Source organism: Rousettus aegyptiacus, unplaced genomic scaffold (genome assembly GCF_014176215.1).
Source record: "Rousettus aegyptiacus isolate mRouAeg1 unplaced genomic scaffold, mRouAeg1.p scaffold_m13_p_8, whole genome shotgun sequence".
Classification (NCBI taxonomy): Eukaryota; Metazoa; Chordata; class Mammalia; order Chiroptera; family Pteropodidae; genus Rousettus; species Rousettus aegyptiacus.
This window is the reverse complement of record NW_023416311.1, coordinates 95,761,073-95,785,550: the sequence shown is the minus strand read 5'-3', so window position 1 is coordinate 95,785,550 and position 24,478 is coordinate 95,761,073. Positions and strand designations below refer to the sequence as shown.

The 24,478-nt window shown below is 35.7% G+C and overlaps 2 pseudogenes; both read left to right on the top strand.

The window, feature by feature from the left end:
- LOC107507246 overlaps window positions 1–1,666 on the top strand; it is a 111,385-nt pseudogene extending 109,719 nt beyond the window's left edge.
- A 12,325-nt stretch (window positions 1,667–13,991) lies between these two features.
- Window positions 13,992–14,110, top strand: LOC118607023 (annotated as a pseudogene).
- Window positions 14,111–24,478: the final 10,368 nt, after the last annotated feature.

Sequence of the window (24,478 nt, the reverse complement as noted above, 5' to 3'; positions counted from 1 at the left end):
TTTTCAAAAGCTCCAGGATTGTTATAACCTAGTGAATCATGTTGAGCTTCTTATTTCTATTTCTTCCCTTTGCAAACAGTCTTACAAGTTTTATATTAAATATGTTTGGTGGTCTAAAAATTAAAAAAAAAAAAAACATTTCAGGGTGGGGGGAAGGGGAGTCCCTCCGCCAGGGCCCCAGGTTTCCTCTGGAAACTTTTAGGTGGTACTTAACTATTTTAACATCTCAAGAATAAGGTAGAAGACTAAGGACAACACTAAATCCAAGATGAAGAGAAGAGGCACAGGAGAGGAAGGGCCCGCTGTACCACGAGCGGCTACTCACCTTGTTTGTCATCGCTGTCCTGATGAACCGGATCAGAACCAGCAGGGCCAACATTTCTTGGACAGAGATGCTGGCCAAGGCGAGGTGCAGAGTGTGCAGCTGGTGCCCAGGAGTGACGTGAGGGAAGTCTACCTGCACCCGGGAGCCACGGTGTTCCGGCGACCCGCGCTGGCCTTAATGTAGCGAATGAATGCAGGTTGCAAATATGGGCACATTTGAAAAGAAGCTTCCAGCAGCCGAAGATAAATTGTATATCGCAGGCAAGGTCAGGAACCCAGTTTCCGATAAAGTCTAAGGGATTCTTCGGAGATGCCTTCTCTGCCTTGGGGATGACAGCAATAAATATGACCATTCTGCGGCTGTTTTCTGTTCGGCTGGAATGACAGGAAGGGAAAGAGCATTCAGTGCTTTCAATCAGCCTAAAATAGCTCAGTTCACAGCTGTAGATGATGCAAGATGAAGGGAGGCGTCAGTTTGAAAGACGTAGTGGAAGGCATGAAGCCCAACTGGTAGTCAGACTCTGTGGATCATCTGAAGAGTTCGGTGCTCCCTTCGGCCTGGTGCCAAAGTTCTAGGCCGCTGCGCTCGTCCCACTCCGCCCGCTTAAAAGACGCTACTATCGGGTACAGCAGGGTCAGAGGTCCTGGTGTCCGCTCTGTCCGTAGTCCGCCTGGAGATCGTAGGGCCCCCAAGGTCTGCGCGACGTGCGTGCATGCGCAGCCTCTCCACGGAAGCCCCGCCCCAGCTCCCACCTGTTCTGCACTGATGAGGTAACTGCCGCTGATAAGAAGCTCTCCACAACCATGTCCGGCTTCTCCAGCATGGAGGAGGAGCAGATGCTCGACTGACTTCTGGTGGAAATACATGCAATAGGTACATCATGTTGTCATCTTGGTGACATTTTGGACAATGTTCTGCAGAAGCAAGGCGGGCCGGACTCACACATCTCCAATGAATTTCCCATGCTGCAGGAAAAGCAGGAGATTTTTCTAGCAGCACCAGAAAGGCCTGAAGTCAACTTAGGCCAGCAGCTTTTATTTGCAGCACCTGGTAGAACTGACGCCTGAGTTCAGTGGTGCGATGCCACTCACATCTTTAAGATGGCCAGGATGTATGCTGCATGTGAAGGCTGAACTTGGAGTCTGTCGTGGCCGTGGAGCGTGTCGTTGCTCCAAAGAGCAAGGCCCTGTTAGAGGAAGAGCAGAAGGTCATTGCGTTTCATGAGTCAGGTGCGCTTTGGTCAGCTGGTTGCTGGAGCATACTGAGGCTGAAATGAAGGCCTCCATCACTCCGGGGACAAACGCAGCCTGGACTATGCTCAAATGGTTCCTGAGAGTCTAGCACTTCTTCATCTAGGAGCACAATTAGCACATGTGCCTGGCCCTCGGGGGACACGTGCGGGAGATGGGCTGTGTGTGACCATTTCCTTCCATAGTTACTTCCAGGGCTCAGGACGACCTGGGGAAGGTCACCTGCACCTACCACTCTAGAGTGTGTGCGGGTGGGAGAAATAGCAGCTGGGGGCCTGAACTTGCCAGGGCTTCCTTGCCTCCCCGCTCTATCAATTTTACCACCTAACAGGTTCCAGGACTCAATGTCCTCTAGAAAAGAGAAGTGATAAAAGTGAGGGACACTAGGGCCTTTCTCCTCACCAGTGCTGAGAGTTAATTTACACAGGCCATCCTCTTGATCTGTTCTGGGTCCAGGAAGCAGGGAAGAATAGCTCTTGGTACTAAGGCCTTGACTCTGTGGTTGCCCATTGGGCCTCCCTGCTGCCTGACTCTCCAGGGACTCAGTCCTAGACCTGGTTTCCCTTGATAGTAGACGGGCATAGTCCTGCACCTGTTGAGGTTCCCCATCACAGGTGCCAGAAAGCGAATTATCTTAATGTCTTCAATGTATTGGCCTAGCCATGAGAGATTCCTTGCCCTGATCCCCAAACTCAGGGAAATTGATCTCAAGTTTTTATTTCTAATTTTGTCTGAAATAAATTCTTATAAATAAATAAGCATAAAAACAACAACAAAAAATTGTTACCACTATCTATGCTTATTCCTATCACCACAAAGTGAAAAATATTTTTATTGTATGAATTGTAAATTCTTAAGTATTTATTTTACCTTTTGGAGGAAGAAGGAAAGGCAGGGGAAATTTTTTTGGAGGTTTTAACTGACATGGAGGGGGGAAAATGATAAAAATTATTAAAAACTCGATCCTATTGTTTAATTATATGATTGGCACTGGTAAAGCCAGGGTAAGGACTTTATTTTAAGATCAGGAGTTTAGATATAGACGTATTATGTTAAAATAAGAAAAGCCATCTGTTTGCAAGTAGCCATAGACACATGGATTTATTGCATTTATTCATGAGTGAAGAAAGCAAAGGTGAAAACTGAGAATACATAAAGATGTTTAATGAGTAAGAGAAAGAAATAGAACCCTTTCAAGAAAGTCAAGGAAAATGTGGGCTTGGAAGCTATTAGTTTGTGATCTGTGATTTCCTGATATTTTTGCTGGCTGATCATAGAAATTTGGAAGATGGGGAGTTAAGGCAAGAAAAAAGCATTAGGACAGAAAGGTAGTGATTGTGAGATAGTAATTCTTAGTGGCATTTAAAAGAAAGAGTATGATTTGAAGATAAAACGGCAGTGGCAGGGTTAAATGGTTATCTCTGTGTTGATTGTTCATCAGTTTGACGAAATTAAAATTTACAAAGGGGTGAGAACCGAAGCATAGAGGTCTCGGGTTGGGCTAGAACTAAAAACATATGTGGAGAAATTGCCTTTTGGCAGCAATGCAAACGTCTTTTGGCCTGAGGCTGGAGAGTAGGAAGAAGGAGCTAGGAAAACAGAGAACGAGGACAGACATCACTTCGGATAACTTTGATTTCTCAATAGGCATGTTGATTCACCAGCTGGATTATGATTAGTGAATATAAAACTGAGAAAAGTGGAGTTATGGAACAAGTATTGTGGAAGTATAGCCATAGATGAACTAAAGTATTATCAAAATCTTTTAGGATATAGTAGATCTCATTCAAGTATCTTTCACATACTAAGAGCTCAAAATGTTCATATAGTCTATGATTTTTATGAAATAAGCATTCTGTATACTAAGAACAAAACTAGACCAGATAAAGAATTATCCATATGAAGAAAGCTGTCCTAAAGGAGAGCAGATTTCCAACTTTTTTCTTCCTCCTGACTTCATAGTTATGATTTTGAACACAGGTTTACACATAATTTCGTCAGTATCAGTTATTATGCAAAGTGAATTTTCAAACCGTTTCATTTGAGGGTTTTCTATAATTCCCCTACACATTTATTTTTTACCTTTATTGATTATGAGCTTATAATTAAGGTCCAAATGTATACAGCATAGGAGATAAACAAAGTTTAAACAAAGCACCAATCCGGTAAAGTGTTCCTTTAAGTCTAACATGCATAGATAGAGAATACTAATGTATCATATTATGCATTCTAGGAATGATGAACAATATACGTAAGTAAAAAAAAATCAGTATCAACAATCTGTATAATTAAACTATTGTATAAATTGAATCCTTCAGAATTTCTTTAAGTAGAGGTGTTATAAACACTTGGTTGCGACAGGGCACCATTCTTGATACCATCCTCTCTATCAGCTCACACAAATATTCCCCAGGATTGATGTCAAGTTAAATGTACAGAAATGATTTTTCATTCCCTTGAATATGTAAAGCTGAATGTATGCAATATATGCAAAATATTTCTTATATCTAAAGGGATATGACCTTCTGAGTGTAACAGGAAACATGGATGAGCACTGCACAGCCATGAAGAGATGGGATTTACCTTCCATTTCTTGAGAACAAAGACCCAGTGATTCCAATTTGAAGGATCAAGTGGAAAACTTTAGACTTGAAAAACAAAAAATAAGAACTTAGCTGATGTTGTTGACATTATTCACATTAATTACTGGAATCATAGCTGAGAACCTCGACTAGTTCACTCGTGCAACTCTGGACTTGAATTACATATTCATATATTTTGATATTAAAAAGCAAAAAATATAAAAATTCTATTTTTCTAACTTTAATCTCTTTCTTTAATTACATTTCTTATAAAATTTCCTCCTTTATATGCCAATTTTTTTCTGAAAAAAATCTGCTATAGCATACATCATGTTTTTCTCTTTTCCTGAATTTCCTTTTATTTTTCTTTTCCTTTTTCTTTCTTTCTACCTTCCTTTTACTTCTTTTTTTCTCTTAAAGGATCATATTTTCCCCTTTAAATATATATTCTTTACATTTTTTTCTTCACAGCATTGTCTCTTTTCCCATGTTAGCATGCTGGTTTTATTATCTTAATTTCACATAAATCCTTATCTGATGTATTAGGTGTTCTTTGGCAATTTATATTAATAAGGGAGGTGCTAAAAATCAGCTATCCCCTTCACTACACACAAGACCAACCTCCACATCACTGACAGACTGGGCAGGACCAAATGATAATATCAGAAAATCTTTGGATTATATTTGCTTTCCAGAAAGTAATAACTTCATCATTGTATCATGATATATAAATTTGTCTGTTAGACTCCAAAAGGCATTATGTCTTGGCTTACTCCTTTTTGCTCTGCCATTATCATGAGAAAATATATCTCAGGTAATCATGATCCTAGAATGTGGAATAGACTTGAACCCAACCCATAGCTGTCAAGTAGCTGATCTGCGTTGAGCTCAGTATATCCAGAGCTGCCCACACACATACGAGTGAGAAAGAAATTCTCTGAATAAGCTACTCTGTGTTCAGGTTTTCAGTAATAGCTGACAAATTCCTAATGTATAAATACATTACATTATAATTTATAGTGGGAAGCAAAGCCATTTATTGAAATTAGGCAAATATTCTAACAAATTTTAATTTTATATATAACATTTATATACAATTATAGTATATAAATACACATTGTTATTGTTTCATCCTAATAATTTTGTCTGTTACCTTTCTAGATATTGAACTGGAGAATGGGTGCTGGGAATCAAACCACTTAGATCGAATCATCTTAACACCTTTCCTTTTCATAGAATTAAGAAAGGCCAGGCAATGTGGTTCCTAATTTTTTTCAATGGATAAAAAATGAAGGTAATAAAAAAGGAATGTATTTTCTTTGGTTATTGCTCAAAATTAAGGTTTTGCAGATTTTGTCTGCCTTATAAACCTTTAGGTGGTAGTCTCTTAGTTCAGTATAAATTTGCACAATTATAATAAAATATACAATGCAAAACTAGTGCTAAAAGGTTAGAAATAACATGACTGAATAAGTACAAAAATAAAAGAAGATAGGAGGCCTTTTTTCTCTCTTTATAAGTCTATATTTAGGGTGGCATAATTCAGCTACATAACTCATTTCTTTTGATATGAATTTACCTATTCGAGACTCACAAATGGATTTCTCCAAAAGACTCAACTGATTTACATGATGCATTCAGAGTTCAGTTCAGGATCAATGCTTTTATTACTGGAGAGGCTCTTTCACTTTCTGGAAGTAATAGTTCCTGGAATGTTAAAACATTTCACATTTGATATTGGTAGTAAACTAGAATTTATGACCTATCCAACTGGGCACTGAGAGCCCCATTTTCTCTGTCCAGCTGCCTGTTGTCCTGACCAGAAAGAATAAGTTTTCACTACTTAGCCAAGTTACATCTGAAACAGTTGCCAGAGTTTAGGAAGCACTTATGTAGCTTTCCTCAGTTTCACACACAAAGAATGAGAGGGTAACATTTACTATGAATAAATCAATAAGAGTGATGTACTAGAAATGCAGTTTGAAAAGGGCAGAAGCCTTCTAAAAGCTTTGGAAGCTAACTTTTAACTTGAGAGAGAGGGTTGAAAGTTGAAATTCACATAGTGGGATTATAACCATTATCTTTTTTCATGTGTACAAAAGAACTATAAGTCACTGGGATTTATGGCTACACTAAGAACTTTTCCAAGAGATGAAAAAGCATAATAATTGTTCTTTAGTGCTTCAAGACATTTTGTTTATTCTGTAAAAAAAAAGCTATTTATTTTATGCGGTATCCATGGATTGGTATGGAATTCAAATAAACCTGAATATATGACAATGATTGTAACAGAGCTACGAGAGTAGAACCATTCTTTATATTTTAAAATGTCATTCTGTATAGAATAGACTTCCTTTAATAAACTCAAGGAATAAAAAGATATTTCTATCCAACAACATTTTATTTTCTGATTAATAATCACAAGATGTATTTTGGTGTGGATATTTATGAAATGACAATTTATGACAATGATATTATTTGGTTTACAGTCTTTATCTATGGTGGGGAGTACTGGAATTCTGACTTCAAAAACATTTTTGGGAATATAATATTTGTATTTTTCATAGTGGTTAGCAACTGCAGAACACAAAATAACACCTGTAAAGTATTTTTGTAGTGTTTTATAAACAAATAATGATCTATATCTAAAAGCAATGATATAGTGACGCTGCAGATAATAGAGCTAATCCACTAAAAAAAAAAAAAAAAGAAAAAGAAAAAGAAAAGTCATGTTCAGAAGAAAGAGAATGTAGAGATACTTGTTGGTAAGGCTTAATACAGCTCCCAGAAAAGTTTATTCTTGTGGCTAACTTTGCAAAAATTCTTTAAAAGATAGGCAAACAGCATTTGACTTCAGTCTTTTTAATTCCTTAAGCAGTTAAAAGGTTTATTTGAGGTCTCTCTATTTGTTTGGCAGATTGATTTTAGTCACAAGATAATTCTACAGGTTTGTTCTTTGTTTTATTTTCTGGTTTCTTCTATACAAAAGGGATAATAGTAACAGTTAATAAAACAACATTTAAAAGTCAAGAGATTTTTTTTGTCGCCTTTTGAAATTATTTTTTTAATTGCTCACATACTATATTTAAAACATTATTTGGGATTCTGGAGAGATCCAACAAGTGGGGTGGCTGTGGAGAGAATGATACAGGATGAAAGTATGGCCTCTGTCTTCTGAGAATCTTACAGCATGATGGAAGAATCAGACAAGTGCACACATCAGTTGAGAGTAATTAAAATAGAGGACCACAGAGTATGGATTGAGAATAGAGAAAAGCTAGTTTTTATGTTGACATTTTGAATGCATTCATATGGCACAGGTAATTCTCCTATACCTTAAGAAAACAAAGATTTAACTGGCTATGATAAGATGAAATAAGTAGAAACCAATGTTTGTGTTTGCTAACAGCTATTTGTTCGGAGGAGAGGAAGACAGGTGACTGGGGAAAAAGATTCATATTATACTTCCATCAAGAAAAACTTCATAACATTTCCAATTAAGAATCTTTGTTCTACCAGCAGTTCCTTTTCTCTGCTACATAATTTATCTGCCTTCTTTTCTCACTTAAAGAGCTGCTAAATTTTTTCTGTGTTCTTGTAAACAGTTTGGTTTTCACTCTCAGCTGGCATGTCTAGTTCAGCAGCAGAAACCTGGTGATTAGTGGAACAAGATTTTCTAATGTGTGCTCTTTGGGGCCTTCTGATCCTCAAGAACACATCCCAAGCATTTTATTAATATATTCACTCCAACGAATAAGCCTCCCCAAGGTACACATTTGCTGCTAGAATTCAAAGATCTTCTTAATTTGGTTACATAAATATTAAAAATCTCTGTCATTCAAATTCTTGTGGGGGGACGTAGTTTTCTGCTAGTTAGAAACTTCCTAGCACATTGCGCCCTACATGTGAAACTTATTCGTATGACGATTGTTTGGTAACCCAAGATCTCAGAAATGAAATGACAATCTCTCTCCCTCGCCACTCCTCTCTTCTCTCTCAATTTCTCTCTCTGTCTCTAAAACCAAAAATTTTTTCTAGCTGTTGAAGATAGTGAGAATCCAGATTAAAAACAGTTAGCTCACTAAATAGTCTTTAGAGAAAGAATGATAGTGAAGAAAACAGTGACAGAGAGATTGGAGGAATAAAGGGTGGGTAGCTGGCACCTATTTAAAATCTACCACACTTCATGAGCTGACTAGATACCAGGGTCAATAAGGATGAGTTCCCAGTTTAGTTCATTGGGACAATCATTGAGAGGGCTTACATTCACTATAGAACATATTATTGAGAGGAGGATCATTCAGAGAGGTTGGATGATCTAAATTTATTATTAGAAAAGCTGTGTTTGAGGTAATGGGATAATCTGCAAGTCCTCGTTAAGCAGAGAGTTTGATATATTGGTTCTCAGGTTAGAGCAGACTTCAGGCTATGTATTTACATTTGGAGTTCCCTTAGTTTGATAATAAGTGAAAGAAGGCAAATGGGTATATGGTCCCATGGAATGGACCATTAATATTTAGAAAAGAAAATTCTCCATGGAGATCTAGGGAACAACATTTAAAGGGCGGCTGTAAGAGGGAAAGGGTATAAGATTAAATAAAATAAATAAAAGTAAATTAAAGTAAAATAAACTAGATTTAGAATATATTGCCAGAATAATAGGAGAACCAGAGACATGCTTTTCAAGAAATTTGTGAGAAAATCTTTTCAAGAAGTGGGGACTATCCAGTGGAGAGAGAGGCTACGGAGAAATTAAGGAAAATCAGAACCAAAGTTGACTTTGCAGTTGAGAAAATCCCAGAGACTTACTGAGACAAGTTCTAAGAGAGGCTTGATAAGATAAAGCCAAATGAGTTGAAATGAGCTGAGTGGTGATGCATAATGAGAAGGACAATGGGAGGTAGATTACTCTTCTAATGAATCTGTGAAAGGAAGACGGAGACATAGTAATAGAGAAAGATAGAGTCTGAAGTGTGAGTGGGGTGATGGGTGGAATACGATTCTTGAAGGTTTAAGAAAGCTAAAATAATAATTTAGGTTTATAAGTTTATGTTTAAAAATTATAACATATGCAATGGAGAAATAAGATATTTATCACTACTTAACCGATGTTAAGTATCTATATGTTATTTCTCTGTGACTAAAATCACAGAAGTCTATAAAAACCGAAGCTAATTCTTTCATTGCTAATTTGAAATTCCTAAAATGCAAGTGAAGAGGAATTCCCATGAAATCATAATAGTTAAATTTGAGAACTGTATAATTATATATTATTAATGTTCTCCAATAGTATTTTCTAGTATGAGGTATGTGAGCGTGTGTGCACATGTGTGTGAATCTGTGTATGTCTTTGTGCCCTTGATATATGCATCGCTTTGCCTTTTGAATACAAGAAATTGTATCCCATCACCCCCTGCTTTGGTGTGCTGAGTTCTGATTTTGTACTTAAATGGCCACAGCACAGAAGTGCAGAAGGTACCCTCTTTGCTGTCTAAAGCCAGGAAATGCGAGCTTAAACGTCATCTGAATTAGGTAAGCATGCAGGATTCTATTTCTTTTCATTTGACATGTATTTTCTCATTTTAAATGCCCAATTACTGTGATTTTATGGAAGATGATCCTAATAGTTGTATGAAATATAAAATTAGTTGAAAAACATTTTCATTCAGCACTCATTTTTGGAAAACAAAATGGTGATACAGGTGCACTTAAGTTTATATAGGAAGACTTTAATCCATGCAACATTTTTATCATTTCTTCTACTATAGAAGCAACTAAAACAATTCATGGATATATTTTATTATGTTTATTTGGCTTTGCTCTACTTTATCAGAGTATATTTTGTCGGTGTTACTCCAGTATCCATACCATCTTCCAAATTCACTCAAGAATGATCTAGATACTCATTTTAAGTGTATCGATTTGAAGTTTTGTCTGGAGAGCAGAAATGTTACCTACTTTCTTAAAAATGAATTAAGTACAGTAACTGCCATGTCTCCATGCTCCACAGAACAATAAGGATTCAGAGAAGTGTGCCCTTTGTGAAAGAGCTGCTCTCTGATGCTTAAAAAAAAAAAAAAAAAAAAAAGTAAGACCATTAGAAACTTTGTTTTCTTTTTCTCAGTAGCAAGGCATTATTTTGCCCCTTGCTTTATTTGTCACTATAATAGCAATGCTCATTCTATTGCTCTATATGGAGCTATCTGGACCAATAAAAGGAAATATTTAAAATGTAGTAACACAGTTATGGCTTTTACTGTTAAGCATCATAAGTCTGTCAAAACCAAATCCAATACTTTTATCCCTCACACGTGATCTCAGAAGTACAAACTACTGTTCATGATGACAAGGAAGAAACTTGGATTCAGTGTCCCAAGTCTGAGTTATAGTGGTACTGAACCAAACATAGGAAACAGAGGTGCGAATCTGAAGTAAGAGGGATCTGTATTCAAATTCACTTACTGTGTGACGAGACAATGTTCTTATCTTCTCTAAACCACCACATCATCTTTTTCTGAATCATCGCAACAGTTACTTCATGGATCTCTCTGCCATCACCTTTGCCTGCCTACAGCACGTTCTCTATACAGTAACAAGGATAATCCTTTAAAAACACATAGATAAGTTCATGTCAGCCCTCCACTTAATGGTACCAATGAGGCTACAGGTTTCCATACTGCTTTCATCTCTGACCTCGTCTGCTATTACTGTCTCCCATGTTCGTTCCACTTCAGACACATTGACTTCTAGGGAGGTCTGCACATATCGGGCAAGTTCTCACCTTAGCGCTCTTCTACTGGTGATTCCTCTGTCCAGGGTTATTTTTTTTTCCTCACCTCATTAAATTTCTTTCTCAAAAGTCACCTTTTCTTTGAAACTAAACCTAACTATACTATAAAAAATTATCTTACCCACTTACCTGCTTCATATTTTTCACAGCCCTAACCACCTTTTACTTTACTATATAAATTAGTCATTTTAATTCTGTTTATTGTATGTCTTTTCACAACAGAATATGAATAACACAAAAGTAGGCATTTTTGTGTCTTTTGTTCACTTTTGTTTTCCAATGCCTAATACGAGGCCTGGCACACAGTAAGCATTCCATAAATATCTGATAACTGAATGAATGAGCATGAGTTGTCTAACTACAAAAATTCAGACGATAGTTTTATTTATCAGTAAAAACACATGTTGAAAATTAGTTAAAATAAGCTGCATTTAGCCCAGCACTAGGCACACAGAGGATGTAATGGTGGCATTTATTATGCTGCTATCAATGCTACTGTCATCAATGAAAGATTCATAGGCAGTGTTTGAGAAAATGAACTGGCAAGCTGCTACCCAATTCACATACACATGTACAAATACACATATACACACTTCATGCACACTCACACAATCTTTGAAAGGCATGATAAGACTTGTAGTGTAATATGACTCATTCTGGTATTTTGCCAGACCCTGGCAAACAGAAGGTCACTTAACGATTACATACCTGTGAAGTGGCAACTCGAAGATGTCAGGCACAATGTCATATCAGGAAGCAGCCCTATGAGGAGAACCAAACTCCAAAATCAGAAGCATTTCAAGATAAATCACAATCAACCCCTCTCTCTCTCTCTCTCTCTCTCAGTCACACACACACACACACACACACACACACGCCCTAACAGCATCAGTGAGACATTTTCATACATCTAAGAGGGCAATATATTTTGGAAAAACTAGTATCTTCCCTTTAGAAGCATATTGTGGAGTACCCGCGAGAGTATTTTTCAGGATGCATCTTACATCTCCATTCATTTATTGGGTCATCCATTATAGAATTCCTGATGTTTTTTTTTTTTTTTTTCATTTGGGGGATTATAGTCACTGATGTATCTGCTGCTTAAGAAAAATATGTTTGTATTATAAAAGAAAGTATGATAAAGTTGTAGAAGAAATGACCATGTTATTTTTTTCGTTACTAGACTATGTAAGCATTTAATTATTTAATTCAAAAAGATTAATTTTACTTTCATTTAAGTATAGAAGATCCATTAATGACATAGAATGAAGTTTTCATTTGGTTAATTACTTGAATGAGGGTCATTCATATCTATTATCGGAAGCAGATAGCTGAAGCTTTTAAGTCATGAACATAAATTTATTCTCTATGCATATAAATCAGTTTGGAGAGTCAGGGTTAAGTTCTGGGATGTATCAAAATGGAAAGAAATACAGATGCCATACAGAACATGCCAGGAGAATAGCTCCTCCATATAAAGAATGTTATTTATATATTCAAATATTTAACGTTTTCGTCAATGTTTCCTAGTTCTGGATTTTCTTTAAAACCAAAAGGTAACTGTCTTTTGTTTCCTCTTTTATTAAATATAAATTTTTCTCTACTGTAGTCATTACATTCACAACGTCTCCTTAACAGTTTTTGTGACATTTAAAGGCTTCTAAGTTTGCTTTAACTCAACTAAAAAGGAAATGTAGTCATTAATTATAATACCGGCCCAAATACTTTCCACACACATCTCCTTTCAGTGCAATCTTTCCTTTTCCTCTAAGGGAGATCTGAATGGTAAAGGAGAACGAACTTGATTTCCACAAGAAATTTTAAATTGAGCATATTATGGAAATTTTGAATCTCAGTGACTCCCAGGCTAAGTTTTGTAATGAAGTCATTTAAAAATTGTGTCAGAAATTTTTCTAATATAAAATATCAGTTAGCTTTAATATAGATTTTATACATATGCACACACAGGAAACAAACACATACAAAATGCTCATTTTTTTTTTTCACTTTTGCATACAGACCTTTTGGAAATAATATGTAAAGATATGAAAAAAGAGACCGACCTTTTAAAAAATATATTTACTGGGGTAATATCAGCAAGATGGTAAGATAGGAAGCCTCAACTCCCCTTTATCTCATGAACACGCCAATTCAATAATACTTTGTAAACAAACCTCATTTGTGAGAAATCCAGAAACTAGTTTAAGGCACCTGCACACTGAGTGAGTGTAAAACCAGCCACGTCAAAACTGATAGGGAAATTCAAGCTACCCTCTTGTCATAATCTTCGCCATCGCCCCCCCCACCCCCACCCAGCACAGTGCCCTACAATCAGTACAACCCCCTCTCCTCCACCCAGATTTCAGATTCTCCTTGGGGAGAGAAGAAGGTACACCGTGTGTCCAATGCCCCGACTTTTCCCAGGGCTACCAAGAGGACTGACTTGTTTAGCATGTCTCAGAATGCTGAGGAAACATGGAATACTGTATCTACGTGGGGTCAATGAGAACGGAGATGGTGCTTTGGGCTGGCAGTCACCACAGCCATTCCCTCTAATGAGGCACAGAACTAGCAGTTGAAAAACCCTAGCTTCAAGCTTTTCCCAGGGAAGAGAAAGAGTTGTGCTGAAAATACCTGAGTATTGCCTGAGGAACTGGCTTTAGTCACTGCTGCCATAGAGTGCTCACAGATCTCAGCATACTGAGGGGGGTTTGGACTAGCAGAACAGCTGGAGAATATTTGGCAGGGCTGGTTGCTGAGGCTCTGCTCTAGTACAAGACTAATCTATAAAGACTGGGAGACGTGGCCATTTTGTCTAATTCACAGACAACTATATAGAGAGTCAAAAAATTTAAGAAACAGGGAAATATTTTTCAAACAATTAAATAAAATAAAGTTTCAGAAAATGGTCCTAATGAAATGGAGATATATCATTTACCTAACAGAGGATCCAAAAAGGCTCTCATAAGGATGCTTACCAAGGTCACAAGACAATGCGTGGACAAAGAATACCAACAAAATGATAAAAAAAATTTGTGACAGTAGTCTACAACCATGCCACCCTGAACAAGCCCAATCCCATCTGATCTCGGAAGCTAAGCAGTATCGGGTCTGGTTAGTTCTTGGATGAGAGACCACTAAGGAAGACCAGGTGCTGTAGGCATAAAAAATAAAAAATAAGGGATTGCAAGCTGACAAGCTCCTTGCAATCTGTGAGGTCAACCAAGGGTTGCCTTGCCTAAGGAAAAACTAAATAAATAATAAGCATCTAAATCAGAAACAATATAAGAAAACTACCTTTGTTAGCAGATGGCATGATTTTACACGTAGAAAACCCTAAAGACCACACACACACACACACACACACACACACACACACACACATACTGACAAAACACTCTTAAAACTAATTTAAAAATCAATAAGGTGGCAGGATAAAAATTCAAAATACAAAAATCACTTGTGTTTCTAGCAGTGAACTTTCTGAAAAGAAAATTAAGAAAACAATCTCATTTGCAATAGCGATAAAATAAAATACTTAAGAATAAATAACTAAGGATATAAAAGACCAGTACACTGAAAATGACAAATATTTGATGAAAGGAATTAAATAAGATACCAGAAAATGTAAAGACATCCCTGGTTCACTGATTAGAAAACAATATTGTTATAACATCTCTACTACTCTTAGCTATCTATGGATTAAATGCAATCACTATCAAAATCTCAATGGCATTTTTTACAGAAATAGAAAAAAATAATTTTAAAACTCACATCACAACACAAAAGACCTGAGTATTCAAAGCAATTTTTAGGAACAACAAAGCTAAAGGCATCTCATTCTTGATTTTAAAATACATTACAAAGGAATAGTCCTTCAAACAGTAAGTTATTGGCATAAAGATAGACACACAGAGCAGTGGAACAAAATAGAGAGCCCAAAAATAAATCTACGCATTTATAGTCAATTGTTCTTTAACAAGGATTTCCAGGATACACAATCGGGAAAAGATAATCTCTTTAACAAAAGATGTTGGAAAAATTGGATATCCACGTTCAAAATAATGACCTTGGATCCATATTGTACCATACACAAAAATTAACTCAAAATAAACTAAAGACTTAAACATAAGCCCTAAAACTATAAAATTATCAGAAAAAAAAAAAACCATAGGGGAAATGCTTTATGACATGGGTCTTGGCAATGTTCTCGGATATGGCACCAAAGGCACAGGCAACAAAAGCAAAAACAAACAAGCAGGAGTCCATCAAACTAAGAAGCTTCTGCACTTCAAAGGAAACTATCAACAGAGTGAAAAGGCAAACTATGGAATGAAAGAAAATATTTGCAAACCATATATCGGGTACAGAGTTAATTTCCAAAATATATAAGGAACTTTTACAACTCAATAGAAAACAAAAACTAATATCCCAATTTATAATGGACTAAAGATGAAAAGAGAAATTGAGGAATCTTAAATGAATATTACTAAGTGAGAAAAAGCCAATCTGAAAAGGCTACAAACTATATGATTCCAACTATAGACATTCTGGAAAAGGCAAAATTATGGAGAAAATAAAAGGATCAGTTGTTGCTGGAGGTGGCGGGGGGTGGGATATACAAATAGAACACTGAGGATTTTTAGGGCAGTTAAAATACTCTGTATGGTATTATAATAATGGATACGTGTTATTAACATTTATCTAAATCTACAGAATACACAACACCAAGAGGGAATACTAAGATAAACTATAGACTTTAGGTGATTAACATGTGTTGATGTAGCTTCATCCTTGGTTAAAAAAAAAAAAAAAAAGTACTATTTTGGTGAGTGATGTTAACAAAGGAGGAAGCTATGCATGTGTGGGTCAAAGGGTATATGGGAAATCTCTGCACCTTCTCAATTTTGTTGTACACCTAATACTTTTCTTAAAAAAAAAAAAAGTCTTAAAAATGTGCTAACAATTTAAATAGACATTTTTTTCAAAGAAGACGTGGAGTATGTGAAAAGATGCTCGATATTACTAATCATAAGGGAAATGTAAATCAAAACCACAATGAGATACTACCCCATACCTCTTAGGGAGGCTACTATAAAACAAAGAAAGAAAGGACAACAAATGTTGGCAAGAAAGCGGAGAAAGGGGAACAGACCCTTGTATACTGTTAGTGGGAATGTAAAATGGTACAACTACTGTAAGAAATAGTATGGAGAAACTCCATACTATTTCTCCATACTATTAAAAATAGAACTATTATATAATGCAGCAATCTCACTTATAAATATTTATGCAAAATAATTAAATCAGGATCTCAAAGAAATATTAGCACCTCAATGTTTATTGCAGCACTATTCATAATAACTAAGACATGGAAATAACCTAAATGTTTACCAACAGATGAATGGATCAAAAAACTGTGGTCGTATATCTAGTGAAATATACTTTAGCCTTAAAAAAAGAAATCCTGCACTAAGTAACGGCATAAATGAATTTTTAAAACATCATGCTAAGCAAAATAAGCCGGTCACAGAAGAACAAATACTGCATGATTCCACTTCTATGAGATATATAAAATAATCAAAATCATAGAATCATAGAGTAGGATGGTAGTTTCCAGGGGCTGGGGAGGAGGAGGAAATGCTAATGTTAGTCGATGTTCATAAAGTTCCAATTATGCAAGATTACCATGTTATAAATACCTGCTGTGCAACAGTGTGCTTATAGTTTACCGTACTATGTGCTTAAAAATTTGAGAGGGTTAATATCATGTTAAGTGTTCTTACCACAATAAAGTAAAATTTGAAAAAGTTCTTGCTGAAATATTTGTGTAAATTATTCTCTTTGAAATGGTCTATAAAAGTATATAAAGCAATAAAGTCTTCTCTATTAGTTGCTGATTCTTAGGGTTGTTACAGCATTTTTATTCTCAACTGGAACATAACAAAAAGTTTCTGCTTTCATTTCCCTTCTGAAAAGTGATACTGCTCAACGAGTTTCAATAGCACCTTTATCATTTTAATGCCCTCTTCAAAGTTTTACAATGACTTTTTCATTGACTATCAAAAAAGCATAATTTTCTTCTCCTGTAATTCAGAAATATCTCTAATGTCTTAAAATCTGTCCTGACTACAGCAGGATCATCCACCAAACCACTGGACACTCAACTTGAGCCCATCAAAAAGGAAAGGAAGATGAGAGCAGAACTAAAATCAGGAATACCTATAATTAAACACGAGTTTCTCAAAGACAAATTGTATTTTCCCTAACTCTGAGGATCACAGTGAGGGAGGTCGTGATCTGTGTCAGTGGCAATAGCCAGTGGCGTCTGGCCTAGGGAGTGGTGGGTAGGGTATGTGAATAAGTGTCACTAGACATGATGAAAGGAGAAGGACATGGCAGAGATGGATGACAGCCAGAAAATGGGGGTAGGAGTAGAGGTTCCATTAGAGGTGAGAAGATTCTTTCTAGGGCTTAGTAAGGGGCAGGATCCAACCCAAGGAGGTCCTCGTATAGCAGGCAGTAGGGACATTCAGTGTTATTTGGAGATGGTGGAATGGAGCACTGGAGATGCCAAGTTCGATGGACTGAGACTCCTCTGTGATTGCAATTAATAAGTTCAGCTTAGGGAACATGGGGATGCCCAGCATTTAGTCAATGAATCCTTCAAACTGGTATCCTTAATTACCTCTTACATAAAGACCACTACCTCACTGCCAGGTATAAGGTTCTCCTGATTTGCTCAGAGTGGATAGGATTAAGAATATTCATCAGTGATTGATGAAGAAAGTAATACTACCTGCAGCAAATTTCTGCTTTTGTGCTCCTATAATCAGGCTAAAATCAGGGATCCAGGGAGGGGATTTTAGCAGTTATTAAGGCGAATAAGCTCTTTTAAAAACCTAGGAATACATCTTTCTTTTAGTAAACGGGATTATTCAGGTGAGTAAATTGCTCTTCATCATATGAGGATTTTGACCCTACCTACATTTTGGCAGATCTATTGGTGAGAATTGTATACGTTGTTGAAAGAACGGTCAGTCACATGCTTCATTCCTTCTGATTAAAACTAAGAAAGGCAAATTAAAAATTAAACAAAAAAAATTCCCAGCCTTAGAATTCAATCAAATTCTACTATAATCACCATGTCAAAAGTGCTGTGTGTGACCCTGAAGGAGTAACCACAAAGAGTTTGTTGTGCTTTGTTTTGGTTTTGGGTTTTATTAAACTCTTTGTCAAGCTAAAGAGAAGAGAGGGGCAGTAAGCACTTTTCTGCATAATTAAATCATTTTTTTTTCTGATTCTACGGAAAATGAAAATATCTTACAAAATGTAGGACAGAAAATAATTCTCTTCTGAGTAAGGGTTTTAACTTTTGGGCTCAGCATCTAATTCCTATGGGCATTTTCCAAGCAAGTAATAAAAATAAACTGGGTGTAAGAGAATCTCATTGCCAAACCATAATTACTATTTCTATTTCATTAAATAAATATATAAACATATTACTTTACACAACTGTACATGGGAATTATATTTTAAACTGGAAATCTTAAATAAAAACAATTGAGAATAAAAATACCTAGTACTTATATTTTAATTCTATAACACTTTATTAATAGCAGAAAACCTAATTTTATTTTTAATGACTAACATGTTAAAGTCAGATCTTTTATTTTATGCTGTACATAAAGTATTTGAATCTCTTATCTAGTGGCGGCGATGTATACTTTGAAGCTTAACATTTTTTTAAAAAAGCTCTTTATATAATAGAGTTATTTGAGGACTTGAGATAAAACTCTGAACAGTATTTTTTTAGGTTGTTTTAGAATCCTGGAAACCCAATTTAATCATATGTAGTTGTCTGAGTTCTTTCTCTATTATCACAGTAAATATCATTTGTAATATTTCATTTACCTAACCAATATGTATCAAGAAAGTCAAACTAATCAATGTTATTTTATTATTTCATAAACTGTTTGTGAAATTCAGACTTCAATTCTGTGCTTAAAAAATGTAGTTCAGGTGATTCATCCATTCACCAAAGCAATGCTGAATACATAATTTTTGTGAACATTATTTTACGCAGTCACTGAAGGTATCTTATGAAGATGAAAAAGTTCCTGCTCTCATAAAACTTAAATTCTAATAAAGAAACAAAAATTAAAAGTGAGAGTAATAAAGGAAAGCCTTTTTAAGGAGGTAATTATTAGGCTGATGAGTGAATGACAAAAAAGAGCTGGTTATATGAATAGTTAAAAGAAAAGAATTCTAGTCTGAAGAGACACTACATTTGTTTCTAGATATATTGTTAGAAGAGGAAAAACCAAAATTGCATAATGAGTTTCTCAACTTACAATAACACCAGGAAAGACTGAATCACATCAGAGAACTATGGAAAGTGTTTATAAACGTAATTTCAAACACAGAATTCAGTTCACTCTTTGCTAGTGAATCAAAGTGGGACTTCCCTTTTAATAACATTATTATGATAAAAGCTTAAGAAAATTCCCAAATGCTGCTTAAGATATCTAGTTCTGGCATACAGTAATTTCCCATATACTTTATTATTGCCATTTTTTCTTAAGCAAATTGTGCTAAGTTTTCACTAGTGAATAATCAGAAAACCAAAGCTTAAAATTAAGTAATTCTTTTAACTTGTGGTTAATTCCTTTGTCTCCATTGGTAGGCTATATCAATTTAGCCAAATGAGGCAAAATGAAGTTCTAATTGAATTTCAATATTGACCCGTACTTTTGTTTTTCTGGAGAAAGTAATAGAATATATCACAATTACCTGGCTATTTGCAGAAAGTCACTCAATGTTTGCTACATGTGTTTGTCAATAGGCACTAAATGCCTAGTGAGATACCTCTGTTTAGTCTGCTGAAGAGTCCTGCTTCCTTCGGATGATAGACTTCCCTATCTTTAGATAAAGGATAGGAGGTAATGTGAGTGATGTTTAGATATTGTTTAGAACTGAACTGAAATGCTGCCCCTCTAGAAACTTCTCTAGAAAGTGGTATTTTGCTGAGCATCAATATTCATCCTACTGATGTTCACTGAGACATGATTATAGAAAGACCCAGAACTTGTAAGTTGCACTAATTAAAGAAAATATAATGGTGCTAGGAGTGACATCACTCCTAGAAAAGTAAAAAGAGAGTTTTACAAGGGGTGGGTAAAAATTTCCATTTGGAAAATTTTAATGAGTTCCTGTTCAGATAGATATAAACCAAAGGCCTGGGAACCAATTAGAATCTGGGGGATAATCCTTGAATTAACCACTATGATAAGGTTACTTATTTTTTAAAATTATTATATGTAAAAATGTTTATGCATATGTGAAGTTTAGAGAATACACATCATAGAATACTATCACCCATTCTTGTGATCCATCAACCAAATATAATCTCCTCCTTATTTAAAGGATAAAATTATTTTACTAGTGTGTTTAGTTGGGAGGCAGCGTGACATAATGGTGCTGGGTTCTGGAGTTGGCCGATTGGTCTTAAAATTGTGTTTATTCATTTATTGATTATGTGACTTCAAGCAAGTTATCTAAATTCTCCATAGCTCAGTTTTTCAAATCTTAAAATTAGAATTATAATAGCACTTACCTGTTAGGGCTGTTAGAAAGATTTTACAATGTTAAATATGTAATGTGTTTAAAAGATACCTAGTATATAGTAAGCATTCCATACATATTAGTCATTATTATTATTATTATTATTAGCATTAATAAGATGTCACAGATGTTGGTAGATGCAGGTGTAAGTCAAGTAGCAAAACGAGAGTGGAGAAAGTAGTTAGTATTCTTTGAGAAGTGGTGGCAAAAGGCAATAGAGACATTAGACAGTAATTAAAATGATGCCTAAGGTCAAAGGTCCTAGGGAGAGTTCTGATGTGCTTAGGGAAAATCACCTTTACAAAGGATATGGAAAAAAGAGAGAAAGCTATACAGAAAATACCTCAGAAAACCCAGTGTGATAAAGAGGAGATCAACCTGGGCACAAGAAGGATTTAACCACTAACATTTCAAGATAGGAATTTTGAATTCTATAAATATATTTTGAATTCTATAAATATATATAAGAAGGTGAGAATATGAGGAATTCTCATATGGTGGCCACATTTTCATTTTTCAGAGAAAGAATGACAGTTATTATAAAACAAAATAATAGAGTTTCATGCTAAATCTTGAGTAAGACAATAAAAATTTAGAATTATGTTAAACGGCAATGAAAGAGATGACTAAGGAAAATTAAAATAGTGACTGTACATTGAGATCACAACTATGGTTATAGTTCATTAGTTTCAAATAACAACAGTCTGAAAGTTAGACTGTAATCTAACAGAATGCATTTTTCCTTGTCTAGGATTAGAGGATCAGATTGAAATAGTGATGTGGGGCTTGCGACATAGAAAGACAGGAGAGAAATATAAGCATCTTCAGGAATTAGGGTGTTCTTGGCAAAAGGAGTTGAAATGAACAGAGGAAATAGACAACAGAACAAGAAGGCTGATGAATTTAAGATCATTTGAAGAAATTGGTAATCTAGGTCTATGTGTTGTTGAATTGTGGGTTCATGTTAATGACAAAATGGAAAGTTAGGTTTGTGTGTTAAAAGAATTCTATCATGAAGTATACATTTTCTGAAAGAAGTATTTGGATTAGTAATAATAAAGATCCAAGTTGTAGTCCCAGACAAAACTATCCGAAGTTATTATGTAACCCTGGTGTAAATCTTCACTTCTTTAAAAATAACTTTTTCTCTTCTCTTTCTTCTTGATTCAAACTGGCCTGGGGCTCTCATGAGCCCTTTTTCCGAATAATGGTTATATATAAGAGACAACAATTATTGACATTAAGGAAGGTCAGACATTTTTTAGCCTTTCTGGTTGTTCGTTTTGTTATTTCTACTTACAAGAGTAATGCATTATTAGGGTTTTATCTAAAGGATACAAGTGACGCATAAGTTTATGAATGTCTCCATTCATCCTACCCATCCCTTCAATAGTCTCTCTAGAGACAATTACGGCTAACAATTTTATAAATTCATCCTTAGTGGTACAGTACTGTTTATATTCTCTTATAATTTAATTATTATTTTTTCTTAACAATTAGAATTCACTGCCCTACTTCATATTTTTAAAATTACTATAGAGTATCTCAAGTGTACCATAATCTAGTATTAACTGCTTTTCTAATTATATTAATCTGCATTCAGTTAGTGAAACAGAAGCATTCTATAATCCAGATATAGGGTTTATATAGAAAGCCCTGGGATGGATGGCATGAGGAGCCAGAGAAACTAGGGCGGTAGGTTATGGAAGGAGACACCGAAGATCTCAGCCCGAAGCACTGATGGGGAACTGCTGCTCTGTTCAAGGGCGTCTGTGAGCGGTTCCACTAAATATGTCAGGTGGCAGCAGCCCGGCAAGTGGCTCTCAGGCACGGACACCGAGAAACTGCTCTAAATCTTTCATTTCCCTCGTCATCTAGGTACAATGGAGTCATGTGAAAAAATATTCTGACTCTCCTCTGCCTTCCAAATGTTTCTAGGGTAACTCCACGTGGGAAACACTATCCCAGGCCGAAAGGGAAGAGAAACCTGGAAGCTTCTCCTTAGCAATGCAGAGGCGACTTTAAAAGAGTGGTGGGGCAGTGACAAGTTGACGACAGGAAATATATCGAACTAATGATGGGAAATTAGGCTGTTTGCAATCTGTGATACTATAAAAACAGCAAAAATGAAATTGCATATTCACCTTAAAAGAAACCTTGGAAAAAATCTTTATGACTTACAACATCCTCCGGCCAGCGGTCACTAGGAGCACACCAGTAGTTCAATGGAGTTGGGTTTATTGCTTCATTGGATAACACACTACAGAAAAACACAGGGCATTTCAGTAAAAGCATGTTAGAAGACGCTCAATATATGTTTTGGATTTGTGCCAGGTAATTTGGGGGAGGATTTAGGAAAACATGGTTTCGCTCTGGGTTGGGTGCTGTTATAGCACAGGGACAATGATAAGATCGGGTATCTTAATAAGCTTTATCCATAAGGCATGCCAGTGGACCAGGGCTGTTATTGTTGAAATTGATAATAAAGTGGCATTATTTATATTAGCTAGGAAAAGTAGATATTTGTTCGTATTCCCAGTTTGGACAATGTTCTTTTCTCATTCATGAATTCCTTCATCAGCGTCCAGGGTGCTCTTGTCTGATGTTCGATTTCACAGAACTAGGGAAGAATAGGAGTGGTCAGATAATTCTGTTGTCATTATTGCTTCTATGTCTCTGAACCAAGAGAAGTCATAGTCACACCTTTTAAATATCCTGGACTTTGAACTAGAGACTCTACATGGATGTGACAGAGGTGTCAATTTTTAAAGAAAGGGTTTGGTGAATTCTATTTTGTGGAAAGAAGATGGCCATTTTGAGTCATTCTATACAAAGTTAAATTATTTACCTCTCTTCTTATTTACATCAGATTTTTTGTCTTCAGCGACAATTTTATTTTCTTTCGTATAAGTATTGGCTGCAACCAACTCCTGAGAATGTGTTTTGCTTTCCAAATTCCTTGTTAGGTTTATTCTCAGTTATTCATGTTTTGTTCCCCATGGTGAATTGTAGTTATTTTATTCACCATCTTTTTAAAAGTATGGTGACTAATAAGTAAAAAAAGCTAATTTATTTTTACTGAGATAAAATATTTATAACATAAAATTTATCATTCTGACTATTTTCAAGAGTACAGTCCTGTGACACTAAATACATTCATTTTATTGTGCAACTGTCAACACTATCCACTTTGAGAAGTTTTTCATCTCTCCCAAATGAAATTGTTTCCATTAAACTTTAACTCCCCATTGCCACCTCCTCATAGCCCCTGACAACCACCATTCTACTGTTTTTATGAATTTGATTATCCTAAGTACCTCTCATAAATGGTATCATACAATACTTGTCCTTCTGTGATTGGCTTATTTCACTTAACACTATGTCTTCAAAGTTTAACCATGTTGCAGCATGTGCAGAATTTCTTTCCTTTTTAAGGATGAATATTATTCCATTGTTACCTACATTTTTTTTTTCTTTTACCCATTCACCCATCAGTGGGTACTTGGGTTGCTTCTTCATTTTGGCTACTGCAAATAATAATGCTATGAACACGGGTGTATAAATATCTGTTCAAGTCTATGATTTCGATTCTTTTAGTTATATACCAAGAAGTAGCACTGGATCACATGGTAATTCTGGGTTTTATTTTTTGAGGAATCACTATACCATTTTCCACAGTGACTGTATCACTTTATATTTGTCAGCAACGCATAAGGCTTCCGAGTTTTCCACCTCCTCTCCAACACTTGTTCTTTTCTGTTTCGTTTTGTTTCGTTTTGGTTGGTTTGGTTTTATAAAAGCCTGAAGTTTCCAGACGGTATCTAGACTGATTGCAAGAGGTGGTAAAGATTAAGTAGTCTTATGCACTTTTATGCTGGTGGTTGTGGGAGGAGGGTTCATTAATTTT